Source organism: Hylobates moloch, unplaced genomic scaffold (genome assembly GCF_009828535.3).
Source record: "Hylobates moloch isolate HMO894 unplaced genomic scaffold, HMol_V3 SCAFFOLD_17, whole genome shotgun sequence".
Lineage (NCBI taxonomy): Eukaryota > Metazoa > Chordata > Mammalia > Primates > Hylobatidae > Hylobates > Hylobates moloch.
The window spans coordinates 21305662-21320939 of NW_026652292.1; the positions used below are offsets into that span (position 1 = coordinate 21305662).

General features: G+C 33.5%; 1 long non-coding RNA gene across 2 annotated transcripts in view; it reads right to left on the bottom strand.

Annotated features, from left to right (window-relative positions):
- The window catches only part of LOC131381672 (uncharacterized), a 99114-nt gene extending 88071 nt beyond the window's left edge, over positions 1 to 11043 (bottom strand). For both annotated transcript variants that reach the window (XR_009210554.1, XR_009210555.1), the window contains exons 1-2: positions 10711 to 11043; positions 8652 to 8774 (exon numbers count right to left, since the gene is read on the bottom strand). This is a non-coding gene — a long non-coding RNA (uncharacterized LOC131381672). The remainder of the gene's footprint in view (positions 1 to 8651; positions 8775 to 10710) is intronic.
- Positions 11044 to 15278: the final 4235 nt, after the last annotated feature.

The following is a 15278-nucleotide window of genomic DNA, read 5'->3' on the forward strand; positions in this document are numbered from 1 at the left end:
AAAAGTAGTATACTTTTTCCTCCTGTTCTCTTTACCAAGGGCTAGATTCCAACAGAGAAAAGTAGTGTCTTAGAATACAGGAAAGCCTTGGCTGGGCACCAAGACAAAGTCAAGAGATGAAGACCATCCTGGCCAACATGGTGAAACCCCACCTCTACTAAAAATACAAAAATTAGCTGGGCATGGTAACGTGCACCTGTAGTCCCAGCTACTCAGGAGGCTAAGGCAGGAGAATCGCTTGAACCCAGGAGACAGAGGTTGCAGTGAGCTGAGATCACACCACTGCACTCCAGTGTATATACATGAAAGCCTTGAGATTGAAGGATTTGAGATTCCTGAATTATTACATTGAACAGAAATCTTCTGACTCCCTCCCTTATGGACCTGTACTGGACTGCAACATGAACAAGAAATAAAATTTCTCTGTGAACCCACCAAGAATATTTACTTGGTAAATCCACTAGGATTTGGGAGTTTCTTTATTATAGTGCCAAGATTAAGTATTATAGTACCTAATCAATTACACAGTGTTTAGCTACAATATAGTTATTTAAATGTCAATATTGGATGTTCTTATATGACTTTATAAATATTAAAATCTAATTTTAAAAACATTAAAATTTTATAGAAAAAATATATAGAGAAAGAACTGATATTGTAGAAAAAGACTTAACCTAAATGATGAATAATTAGAATTTGTAGAAAACAGAAACCTATAAAATAAATAAAAAAGATTTAGTAATTCTACATAAGAGAAGACATAAAACCAAAATAAACTGAATAAATAAAAAGCTAAATAAAAAAATGTGACTTACTCAGTTAATCTAACATACTACATAATTAACAAAATTTTTTATCAAATGCTGTAAAGTATAAAAATGGGTATAAATATTTGAAAACATACTGTAAATATTTTCAAATAGTAAAATCACCAACGTGGAATCACAAAGTTGCTACCCCCAAAATAATGAAAAATATGAGTTTGGAAAAAAATAGATCCTTAAAGCTACTAATTGTAACACTTGAATAGTTGATGGGTTGAAAATAAGTTCATTTATAATAGCAATAAAAAACAAAAGTAAATAGATGTACTGATTATATAGGCTTATAGAGTTAATCTAAGAAGAAACATTTAAGACCTATATGAGTAAAATAAAACCTGCAAAACCTCTATTGAAGAAAATAAAATAAAATGGAAGCATATTTCACATATTTCATGTTTGAGTATGGAAAGCCTACAATAAAACATAGAAGCTCACCCCAATTAATTAACGTTTTAATTAATTTTAACAAAAAACACATTAAGATTTAGTTTTTGACTTTTTGGTAATAGCCCTTCTGACTGTTGTGAGATGGTATCTCATTGTGGTTTTTTGATTTGCATTTTTCTAATGGTCAGTGATGTTGAGTTTTTTTTATATTATTGTTGGCCACATGTATGTCTTTTGACAAATGTCTGTTCATGACCTTTGCCCACTTTTTTTTTTTTTTTTTAGAGAGACGGATTCTCACTCTATCGCCCAGGCTGGAGTGCAGTGGTGCGACCTCTGCTCACTGCAACCTCCGCCTCCCCAGTTCAAGCAATTCACCTGCCTCAGCCTTCTGAGCAGCTGGGACTACTGCAGCAGGCTGCCACGACTCGCTAATTTCTTTTGTGTTTTAGTAGAGACAGGGTTTCACCATGTTGCCCAGGCTGGTCTCCAACTCCCAAGCTCAGGCAGTTACAGGTGTGAGCCACTGCACCCAGCCCCCTCTTTTTAATGGGGTTGTTTTTCTCTTGTAAATTCATTTAAGTTTCTCATAGATGCTAAATATTAGCCCCTTGTTAGATGCATAGTTTGCAAAAATATTCTCCCATTCTCTGAGTTGTCTGTTTATTTTGTTGACAGTTTCCTTTGCTGTGCAGCAGCTCTCTAGTTTAATTAGTTCCCCTTTCTCAACTTTTGCTTTTGTTGCAATTGCTTTTGCCTTCGTCATCATGAAGTCTAAGACTGTTCCCATATCCAGAATGGTATTGCCTAGAATGATATTATCTTCCACGGTTTTTATAGTTTGGGGTTTTACATTTAAGTATTTAATCTATCTTGAGTTAATTTTTGTATATGGAATAAGGAAGGAGCCCAGCTTCAATCTTCTGCATATGGCTAGCCAGTTATCCCAGCACCATTTATTGATTAGGAATCCTTTTCCCATTGATTGTTTTTGTCAGATTTGTCAAAGATTAGATAGTTGTACGTGTGTGGTCTTATTTCTGGATTCTCTGTTCTGTTCCATCAGTCTATGTGTCTGTTTTTGCACCAGTACCACGCTGTTTTGGTTACTATAGCCCTGTAATGTAGTTTAAAGTTGGGTAGCATGATGCCTCCCACCTTGTTCTTTCTGCTTAGGATTGTCTTGGCTATTTGGGCTCTTTTTTGGTTCCACACGAATTTTAAAATATTTTTTTCTAGTCAATAGTAGTTTAATAGGAATAGCATTGAATGTACAAATTACTTGGGGCAGTATGGCCATTTTAATGATATTGATTCTTCCTATCAATGAGCATGAAATGTCTTTTCATTTGTTTGTGTCATTTCTTATTTATTTGAGCAATCAAAAAATAACCAATGCAGATGAGGTTGCAGATCAAAAGGAATGCTTTTATACTGTTGGTGGTAGTGTAAACTAGTTCAACCATCATGGAAGACAGCATGGCAATTCTTCTAAGGCCTAAAGACAGAGATACCATTTGACCCAGCAATCTCATTACTAGATATATACTTAAAGGAATATAAATTTTTCTATTATAAACTCACATGCACATGTAGGTTCATTGCAGCACTATTCACAATAGGAAGACATGGAATCAACCTAAATACCCATTAATGGTGGAATGGATAAAGGAAATGTGGTACATATACACTACAGATTACTATGCAAACATAAAAAAAAAAAACAAGATTATATTCTTTGCAGAAACATGAATGGAGCTGGAGGCCATTATTTTTAGCAACTAACACAGAAAAAGAAAACCAAATACCACATGTTCTCACTTATAAGTGGGATCTAAATGATGAAAACACATGGACACATAGAGCAGAACTGCACACACTGGGCCTTGTTGGAGAGTGGAGGCTGAGATAAGAGAGAGGATCATGAAAAATAACTAATGAGTACTAGGCTTAATACCTGGGTGACAAAATAATCTGTACAACAAACTCCCACGAAACAAGTTGACCTATTAACAAACCTGCACATGTACCCCAAAATTAAAATAGAAGTTAAATTTAAAAAAAAAAGATTTTAAACTTGTCAAGCAAATAAACCTCTCTTGGAATAAATACATTGTTATAAATAGACCAGGAATCTTCAAAAAAAAAAATGAAAAAAAGGTTTGCATTAGAAATAACAGAAAATATTGTAAATCACAAATTTAAACCCTCTGGAAACTCACACGGGTGTAGTAGAGACTAAAACCAGAAAGCAACGTATCCTAAAATCAATGGGAAGAAACATACTTAAAAAATACATGGCTGGGCACAGTGGCTCATGCCTGTAATCCCAGCACTCTGGGAGGCCAAGGAGGGTAGATCACCTGAGGTCAGGAGCTCCACACTAGCCTGGGGAACATGGGGAAACCCTGTCTCTACTAAAAATACAAAAATCAGCTGGGCGTGGTGGCGTGTGCCTGTAGTCCCAGCTACTCGGGAGGCTGAAGCAGGAGAACCGCTTGAACCCGGGAGGCAGAGATTGTGGTGAGCTGAGATGCTGTGATGGTGCCACTGCACTCCAGCCTGGGTGACAGAGAGAGACACCATCTCAAAACAACAACAACAACAACAAAACAAAACATATACTGTTTTGGTAATCCTTTTTTTAAGTACAAATGATAAAATTGTAATTACCTTACACATAAACCACCATTAATTCCAGTTGAATAAAATTGTAAAAACACCCTGTTTTCATATTTTTTTCAGCCACAAAACTACCAACAATCTCAACTAGGATACTATTAAATGTAAAGAAGAATCACCCATTTATTCTTAGAGTAGACTTTTAAACATTCGAATTTTAAAAGTAAGGGTAAATAATGCACTATAATGGCAAAAGCAATCAATTTCTTCAGGTTTACACGAAATTTAATAAACTGTCTTTCTTTCAAGTACCAGCCATTATTGCTGCTCTTCAAATCCAAGCCCCACTTCCATTCCCATGGTTCCAGAAGAAAACATTGAGTTTCTTACACTATCACTATATATCATCTAAAAAGATCGAGAATCACTGACAAAGGTCAGAATTAAAGTCAATGTGAGGTCGATAAGATTTAGCTTAGCATACAAAACAAAATAGATCACAAGAGGAAAGGTCAAAACATTTGACAATAAAAATTAGAGACAAAAGTGATTGTTGAATTACTAGGGCAAAATAAAAAAGCAAATAATAAACCGGAGGAAAAGTTCAACAAAATTCAGTAAGCAAAAAATAGACATAAAAAATAGAAAATTATTTTAAAAGAAAAAAATGTACTGATAATTATTTCTGAAAAAGAGAAGTATTAATAAAACTCGTATGCAAGGAAAAACAGCACATTCATATAATTCATATATTGCCTCTATCAAATTGGTAAAACAACTTAATGTCAACACTAATATTATCATATATGTAGAAAATAGTCCTTCTTCTTAGAGAAAAACAGTGAAAATGTACAGAGAATTGTATGAAAAGATATATTAAATTTTTTAAGATTAAGATTATAATATCAACTGGATGACCAATGCCATTCATTATGAAGAAAATGATGAGAAATATACAGAGTTGATTAAGTGATTCCATCAAAATGAAATTTAAGTTTCAAATAGATTGGCCAATATAACCAACAATTAGTGATTAGGTAAATATAAAGTATGAGACTCTACAATGGTGCATCCTGCACTAGGAATATTTAATAAAGTGAATAATATGTGGATCATTCTAAGTATAAAGTTATAAAAGTAGTAAATACTATATGTTGCCATAAAGATAGCATAAATATATAATTATATAACACTTCATAGATACATGCATAGATAGAAATAAAGTAGGATTTGAAAATGATGAGAGAATAATTGACAATCTATTCAGACATACATACCCTAATGTATATCACATCTAAAAATTAGGGTGATTTTTTGTTTAGAATTCATTTTGAGGATTTTCCCAGTGGAAATAAACATTTTAAAAATGATTCTTCCAATTGCCATTACATATAAAATCAAAAGTTAAAAGAAAAATACATGAATTAGTTAAATCTTAATGGTATGAGAAAAGCTACAGCATGTTCTAGCCTTACAATAAAATAACTATAAACTTAGAACACACTCAAACTAATGTTATAAAATACTTTCAATAAGACGAATGTTCAATATATCATTATATTATAAAATGAGGATTGTGAATTGTATGTATAATTTATAATAGCAGCTACATAAAATATACACAAAAGGTTGGAATGAAATATATTAAAATGGTAATGGTGATTTCCCTTAATCAGTAGAATTTAAGGTGCTTTAAAATACCAAATGTTTTATTAAATTAATTTTGTTTTGTCAAAATTATAAAAGAGGACCAATGGAGTTTTAAAAAAGAAAACCATACTAAAATTTAACAAAAACATAATTAAGTATTCAGAAGCCATTCATTTTTCATCAGGCTACAAGATTTCATATGAAATATTTAAAAGTGTTGCCCTACAAAATGTCTCTAAGGCAGAAAGAAATCATAGATGAAATCTTTTATAGGTAGAATCCATCCATCTAAAATTTATAGTAGGAAATTGTGTTTTATGTCTTTTGTCTATATAAAACTCCTTTTTTGACATTAATGGAGGTGGGAGATGATAGATAATTTTTTCTTCACAATATTATTATTTAGTTCATCAAATGAGAGACGTTTTGAAAGGAAATATAACTCACATGATACTAATTTGGACGTTAATGGACACATAGCTGATATAGTTCTATCTTGATCAATAAGTGTGTGTTTTAAAGCATTATTACTTTATTAGTGATATGCTGAATATCAGTTGCAGATTGCTGTTAAATTTGTTACATTATCCCAATATATTGCACTGCATTTCTTACATGCTAACCAAAGCCTTGTCAATTGTAAAGTTGTTAAATACTGTTAAAATTTAAGGAGATGTATCCTACTATTTAATAGCATACAAATAAATTATCCAACTAAAAAATGTGCAAAGAATTTGAATAGACATTTTTCCAGAGAAGATGTACAAGTGACCAGCAGGGATATTAAAAGATGTTCAACCTCAGTAATCATCAGGGAAATGCAAATTAAAAGCAAAAATGAGACATCACTTCACACCTGTTAGAATGGTCATTATCAGAAAAGCAACAAACAAACAAACAAACAAACAAAAAGATAGCAAGTATTGTGAAGCAGAAATTGGAGCCCTGGTATATTGTTGGTGGGAACGCAAAATGGTATAGCATCTATAAAAAACAGTATAGTATAGAGTTTTCTCAAATAATTAAAGGTAGAACTACCATGAAATCTAGCAATCACACTTCTGGTATCTATCTATAATTATTGAAATCGGGATCCTATCATGTCCTTTGCAGAACATGCATGAGGTTGGAGGCCATTGTCCTAAGTGAACTGGAGTAACATGCGAATAGAAAATCAAATACCGAATGTTCTCACTTAAAAATGGGAGCTAAACATTGAGAACACATAGACACAAAGAAGGTAACAACAGACACCAGGACCTACTTGAGGGTGAAGGGTGGGAGAAGAGAAGGGATCAAAAAACTACCTATTAGGTACTATGTTTATTACCTGGGTGATGAAATAATCTGTATATTAAACCCCATGACATGCAATTTATCTATATAACAAACCTTCACGTGTTCCTCTGAACCAAAAATAAAAGTTAAAATTAATAAGGATCTCAAAGAGGTATGTGCATTTTTATGGTATTGCAGTCTGATTTGCAAGATATGGAAACAACTCAAATGTCCATTGATAGATGAATGGATAAAGAAAATATGGTATATTCACATAAAGGAATATTATTCTGCCACAAAAAGAAGGGAATCTTGTCATATGCTATAAAATGGATTAATCTGAGGATATTATGCTAAGTAAAACAACCCAGTCAACCAAGAACGAACACTGCGTGGTTCCACGTGTGTGAGGTATCTAAAGAAGGCAAACTCAGGAAAGCAGAAGGTACAGTGGTGGTTGTCAGGGCTGAGGTAAGGGGAAAATGGATAATGGCTGTTCAATAGTGCAAAGTTTCAGTCATGCAGGTTGAAAAATTCTAAAGTTGGCTACAGGACATTGTGCTTAAACAATACTGTGTTGCACACTTAAAATTCTAAGAGGATAAATCATATATAATTTTTAGCACAACAAAAAAAGAAACATTTTTTAAAAGTTAAATAGACTTAAGGTATCATTTAGAAAAACATCTCTCTTTTGGCTGTTAACCCAGCTTTATTCAGCAGAGTTTAGCTAGTTTTAGTCTCCAATCCTGTTAATCACGGTTCATGTGTATTTATTTCAATTGAATTCCTTGGAATCACCTTCACATTTTTATACTCACTACAAAATAGATTTTCAGTTGTTGGCAGGTTTCCTCAATTCCTGCCGCATTAAAATCGTGGGGTTTGTTTTGGTTGATATTTCTGTTAAATGCTGTTCAAGCCTAAAAGCATTTCTCATTATTTTCTTTGCCATTCAATTGAGATTTTCATATAGCTCCACTGAACTTGAGATAAAGTCTAGCATTCATTTTGCTGTACCAATACACAATGTTTTTGTCTCTTTTCTGGTTGGTGATTTATTTAAATTGTTATTCTATACAGAAGCATATAACTTATTTGTCTAAATAGTCTATTGCTTTCCAGATGGATTAATTAACATCATAGTTACAGAAGGTTTTTTTAAAATTTATCTTTGGGCATTTTTATTAAGTTTCAACATGATAATATTATTTATAAAGAGCATATTTACTCATTTAGTATGTATAATGAGTTTATTTAAGGAATTGACATTTTTGCTGAACTGAGAAGTAGATCACAAAGCAAACAAAACAAAATAAAAAGCAATGAACCAGTGAATAAAGGCCATGAATATTGTGTAAATATTTATGTTCACTTTTTATCTTAACATCATAATCTCAAATCACTTTGGAGATAATCCTATTTCTAAAGAACAATAATAGTATATTGCCTATTGAAATAAAATGGGGACATGGTTTAATTAATTTTATATTAAAGTAAAATTTCATAATGAATTTAAGAGAGATTTTTAGAAAATATTTTTTAGTTTTCATAGCACTCAAACCAAGGCATCGATGTGTAACATGTCCTCAAACACAACACTACAAATATTCTATTTTATGTTTGCAAGATTTTAGAGCAACAGAAAAAGTCATTCTACTTCCCATATTTTTAATTGTTTAAATAATCTACATTATTGAAGTATAGCTTCCCTATTTTTAAAAAAACATTTTAGGCATATACTTTGCTACATTATAAAAATATATAATCAAGGCAGTTCAACCATAATAATAAAATATTTCTATAATTCACTGTAATTGTTTTTACACTACTCTAAAGAACTACTTGTGACTGGGTAATTTATAAAGAAAAGAGAATTAATTGACTCACAGTTCAGGATGGCTGGGGAGGCGTCAGGAAACCTATAATCATGGGAGAAGTTGGAGGGGAATCAAGACCTTCTTCACATGGTAGCAGGAGAAAGAAGAGTCAGAAGCCAAGTGTGAAGAGCCCCTTAGAAAATATAAAACCACCAGATCTCCTGAGAACTCACTCACTTTCACAAGAACAGCATGGGAGAAACTTCCCCCATGATCCAGTCACCTCCCACCATGGTCTCTTGCTAGACACATGGGGATTACAACACAAGATGAGATTTGGGTGGGGGCAAAGCCAAATCAGATTATTTACTGAAGTTTTCTTTGTAGTTATCTTCATCCCATCACTCCACAATCCCATTCTGCAGCCTCAAAAAACCACAGATGTTTTCTATGATTAAGGATTAGTTTTGACTATTTTAAGATTTCATATAAATAAAATATTAACATTTATACTCTTCTGTTTCTGTCTTCTGTAACTCAGCATGCTGTTCATAAATTCATCTTCGCTATCATGTGTGATATCAGCAGTTCATTATCTTATATCACCAAGTAGTATTTCTATGTATATATCACAATATTAATTTATTTGCTTTTGATGGGTATCTGTATTGTTTCTAGTTCTGTACTTAAAAAAAAATTGCTATGAACATTTGTGTGCAAGTCATTCTCTTGTTTAAATACCTAGGGTTGAAATTACTCCTTTATATAGGAAGTGTGTTCTTAATTTTATATGAAACTTCCAAAATATTTTACACCCTAAACAGCAATGCACGATAAATTATTTCCCATCTCCACCAGTATGTGGAATGTCTTTAATTTTAGCCATTCTTGTTTTTTGGGGTGGTATTTTGTTGTGACTTAACTTGCATTTCCCTGATGACTATTAATGTTTGTTTCTTTTCATTTGGTTATGTCATATTCACTTAACTTCTTTTGGATAGTGTGTGTTGAAATCTTTGACCTTTTTTTGTTGGGTTGTTAACTTTCATAAAGTTAAAGATATCTTATAAAGTGTGTAAACAAGTCCTTTGTCTAATAAAGCATGCCAACCATTTTCTTCTCCTTGTGAGGCATACTTTTCATCTTTAAAATGTATCTTTAAGGGAGTGAGTAATATGATTCAATAAAATGTATCTGTTTGGTATGTGCTTAATACTTTTGTGTCATTTCTAGAAAATTCTTTCCTCCATCAAGGTCATAAGTAATTTTTTTCTACGTTTTCATTTTCACAATGATCTTTCCTATGTTTTCTGGTGTTTCTGCCTATCTTTCATACATTTCAACTTTTAAACATCTGTCTGTGTTATATTTACGTGCTAACTGAATATTATGTTAGTTGGATGTTAAATACTGTTGTTAATTCTTCCACAAAGATTGTATCCGATTGTCCTAGCCTTATTTGTTCAAAGACTACTTCACCTACATTGAAATTATTTGGTATCTTGGTCAAAAAGCTATTAAACTAGTACATGTAAGATGTCTGTTCTTGCTTCTGTTTTTCACACCATTGTTCTTTATATCTATTCTTACACAAAAACCACAGTCTAGATACATGGCAATAAGTCTTAAAATCAGGTAGTGTAAGTTCTCCAAATTTGTTCTCTTTTAAGATTGTTTAGACATTCCATATTCTTTATATTTAATTTTAAGCTATAAAATCAGCTTGTCCGTTTCTACAATTAAAAAAAAAATTCACTGAGGTTTGCTTGGCTAGAGACTCAGTCATAATGTGTGTGACGTTCTGTCAAGACTTCTTTATAGATGGCATTTTTTTCTTTTATCAAAAGTCATATAATGTTTATTATATGTCTTCTTGTATGAGCTGATGTTCAATGGCTAGATACACTAATTTATTAGTTTATCACAAATTTTCTTATAATTACATTATTTTTCCTTCTTTTAGGATAAAAGAATACTTTTAAAAAGATACATTTTACCTTATAGACCTATGGTTATTTTATGGTTTAGTTCATTAATAAAGGCAAGATAAATGCTTGGTACTGTTCCTTTGCTTCCTGACAACACATCACATTTGACAACTTATATCTTAAATACTGTTACGAACTTACGGATTTAGTATGGTTGATATATTTGGATGTGCTTCATTCAGTGTCTTCTTGGATACAAATTTTCCATCTTTTGCCAGCGAATACTGCTTCAAATTGTCTCCTGAGTCTTCTTAATAAGATCCTTACTAGCTATTTTACTCCTGTGCTAATTGGTTATCAAAATGGTCCATGTTGTCCATGCTCTGCCTCAAACAAGGAATAAATTTGTTTCTATGGAGATCCCTGTCATCATATTGGCTTTTTAGTGAAATATGTTATTTCAGGACCACAGTCTGGACACTAGCAGTAATTTTTCACACAGGATACTTCAAAGAAGAGGCTTCTTTCACTGTTTCTAAGCCTTTCCATTGGCAGTTATAGGAAAAGTATTATATAAAAGAGATTCATGATTCCATTCTGAGAGTTCCAAATGGAATTCAGGCTTACAAACTTTATTCTATCTTGTATCTCTATTTGTTCTTTCACCACATCTAGAACCTTGGTTCTTAAAGGGATAAGGTATTATTTGATTAGAATATTGTATTATTACTAATTTTCAGTATCCCACAGTAAACACAAGTACTATTTGATGAACAATGCCAACACTACTAAAAACATGCTACACTGATGGTTTTGTTCGTTTCTTTATAGAAATCTTACCTTTCTTCTAGGTTGAGTATGGTACTGCTACTTCTGAGATTTTAGGAAAGTTCAGTTTGAAGGGAAAGCACCCAAGAGGCCATATTAGCCTTGTCCCTGATGAGTTTAGTCATCCAGATTCGTCTGTAAATGAAATTACCATTTTAGGTCAGACTCCTTTGTCAGTTCCTCAAAGCAGAAGGGAGAGTGATATAATCTGCAACTACAAACCCTCCCAAAAAATAACTGGAAGCTAAAATATATTAAAATATAACATTGAGGCTGAAAACCAAATATTGAGAGCTAGGTGGTATTTTTTGCCTTCTTTATATATTTGTATTTTTAATTTGCTTTATTCTTATAAACTATCTTAAGTATAATTCCTCAAATTTCCTAAAGGAGACGAAAACAAACTGCTGTGCTATTTCCGTGGTACACTGAGGATTATGTTTGCAGGGTCTTTGTCCTGTGCCCTACCATCTATGCATCACAAATAAGCATGCATGCATTGGTGCCCATATGTTTACTTGGCTCAGCACTCTTCCATTTATACTTTATGTATAATCTCTCCCAACTCTTAGCTTTTATGTACTACACTTTCATGACTGAAAATGCTCTTCCCAGTTCTTTCTTGAGTTAGCTTCTGAGCAGCCACCAGGACTCAGCTCTATGCCACATTTTCCAAGATGGTTACAGGCCTCTATTATTTCATCCCATAAAAGTCTGAATATTCATTTGTCAAAACATTTATTTTACTCTAGGAAAATCACCAGTTTACTTCTCTATATCTAGGATAGCAGCCTATATCTCTTGAAGACAAGATAATATCTAATTTTTGCTATATCTTAATTGCCTGGAGCATAATTAGTTTTCACAAACCAGTCTGAATTCAATGAATTATGGAAAGATATTCTTAAATAAGCAGTTAACATTAAGCAGTGAACTTTATGTTGCCAGTACTTTTAACTTCATTTGCCCAATTTCATCTCTTTGTTTCAAACCGTACCATCTCATCCCCCTTCATGGAGTAAAAAATGCTTGTATGATGTAAAATTCCATTAAATTTTTACCAATCATTTTTTTCCTGAGGGCTGTTCCCATTCACCTTTTCTTATTTGGTCTTTAAAACTAACCAGTCATATATACAGTTTATACTAAATTCTAAAATTAATCACCAAAAATACATTCCTCTGATAACTAAGAAAAGCACAACATACCTATAATTTTATGGGAATTTAGTATATTATAGAATACATGACTTGGCATTCACCTATATTCTGAGTTTATACCATACACTTATCCTGAGTGCTAGATATTGTAAAAAGTAAAAATAATTGGTATTCATTGTAAAAAATCATATTTTCTATATAAATGCTAATATACCCATCACAACACTTTGCAGGTGAAAATCCAATGTAACAATTGTATGTGTCTTCAGTATGAATACAGGGAAGTATTATTTTCTGGACAAAATCCAGACTGAGCAAAACAAATAACACCTTTTCACATGTTATTCACCAAATGTGATCTTTAAAAATTTTTTCCAGTAAGAAATTTTCCATCAGAATGCATTAAAAAATATATATCCGTAGGTGCATAGCCAATAGAAAAACCTATACTAGGTAAAACATACGTGCATTTTAATGAGAGTACATTAGACTAACTTGGGCATTTTTCTGTGTCATTTAATTCAATCATCAAAGGACATCCTTGTAACTCACTGAAAAACTTAGAGATTGATATCTTCACCTTTTTGAACGAATATCTGTGTGACATGAATCACACACTACATTAGGAGATTGAAGGAGAATAAAGTGATGCTGTCGAAATACTTTATATATCTAATGACAAGTCAATCTTATTTGCACTCATTAGATTAGTGTACTATGCATCTTATAATGGAAAGAATAATAAAAATTATCCCAAATTGAGCTTCTCATTTTTCATGCCAATAACAAAGTTTAATCTCTTTTCATGTTCTAGGAAATTAGGCTTATAACCTTTCCCCTATAATTCCCTGATGTTATGGGACAGTGGTGTCCAGTAGAAAGAAACTTTAAGAACACTTATTTCTATTTTTTTATTCCATCATTTTAGATAATATTTAGGGTGATTTAAAATTTACAACATTGATTGATTTATTACCCCGCCTTCGTAGGGAACAATAGTCATACTTGGTGATGTTTTTACCTTGCAGATTTCTGAATAAAACAAAGAGACTTACAGTTAGCCCTCTGTATCTGTGGATTCACCAACCACAAATAGAAAATATTGTGTTCACCAAAATAAAAATAAAAATAAAATACAAAAATTAAAAATAGGCTGGGCGCAGTGTCTCACGCCTGTAATCCCAGCACTTTGGGAGGCCGAGGGGGGTGGATCACGAGGTCAGGAGATCGGGACCATCCTGCCTAACACGGTGAAACCCCGTCTCTACTAACAATACAAAAAACTAGCTGGGCGAGATGGCGGGCGCCTGTAGTCCCAGCTACTCGGAGAGGCTGAGGCAGGAGAATGGCGGGAACCCGGGAGGCGGAGCTTGCAGTGAGCCGAGATCGCGCCACTGCACTCCAGCCTGGGCGACAGAGCGAGACTTCGCCTCAAAAGAGAGAGAGAGAGAGAAAGAAATGGAGGAATGAAAGAATGGCTACTTCATAGAGCAGCGCCGAGGGCTGCTGGTTGCCCATTTTTACGGTTATTTCTTGCTTATATGTTAAACAAGGGGTGAATTATTCATGCCTTCCCTTTTTAGATCACGTAGGGTAACTTACTGACATTTATAAACTGTCACCTCACTGGCGGGAGTGCAGCAGTGAGAACACCAGAGGTCACTCTCATCAGCATCTTGGTTTTGGTGGGTTTTAGCTCTCTTCTTTACTGCAAGCTGTTACATCAGCAAGGTCTTTATGATCTCTATCTTGTGCCGACCTCCTAATTCATTCTGTGACTAAGAATGCCTTAACTTACTGGAAACGCAGCCCAGTAGGTTTCAGCCTCATTTTATTCGGCCTCTATTCAAGAGGGAGTTGTTCTGGTTCAAAAGCTTCTGACAATACCGCTGAGAATTTTGTGACTGTTGTTATTTTAATATGACCTAACTTAAACAGAATGATATAAAAATGATTATATATTTCCATAAAATAAACAAATCTACATTATCATTTCTGTAAGTTAACTTTGTTTGTTTGTTTGTTTGTTTGTTTGTTTTTGAGATGGATTCTCCCTCTGTCGCCCAGGCTAGGATGCAGTGGGGCTATCTCAGCTCACTGCAACCTCCGTCTCCCAGGTTCAAGCAGTTTTCCTTCCTCAGCCTCCTGAGTAACTGGGACTACAGGTTGTGGGGACAAGCCCATCTGATTTTTGTATTTTCAGTAGAGATGGTGTTTTGCCATGTTGGCCAGGCTTATCTAGAACTCCTGACCTCAAGTGATCCGCCTGCCTTGGCCTCCCAAAGTGCTGGGATTACAGGCATGAGCCACCGCACCCGGCCAGGTTAACTCTCATATGTGCAGCATATGGATAAAATAGTAAAGATTTTTGACATTATTTCATACCTATTTAGAATTTAGTGGAGCATTTTAACTGGCAATTATGACAGAATCATTTTTAGATTTTTCAGCAATCACTGTGCTTTGCCAAAATGAGTGGGAGAGGACTAAAGTGTAAGTAATAAAATCTGTTGAGAAATCAATCCCTTGGGTTATGAACAGGGCTTGGCTCTGTTGGTGGTAGAGTGTGTATGAGAGAAATGAACAACGTAGAAGTGTACTTTAGAAATAGAATGGAAAAGAATTGCTGTTGCATTATGTAAGTTTCCTTCTGTCAATTTTTTTCTAAAATAGAGTTCTCATATCTAAAGATTGAACGCACTGACAGTGTAAATATAGTTTTGCTTCATTTCATATTCTTGAACTGATATTCATTGCAAACAGAAATTCGACGTCAGAATG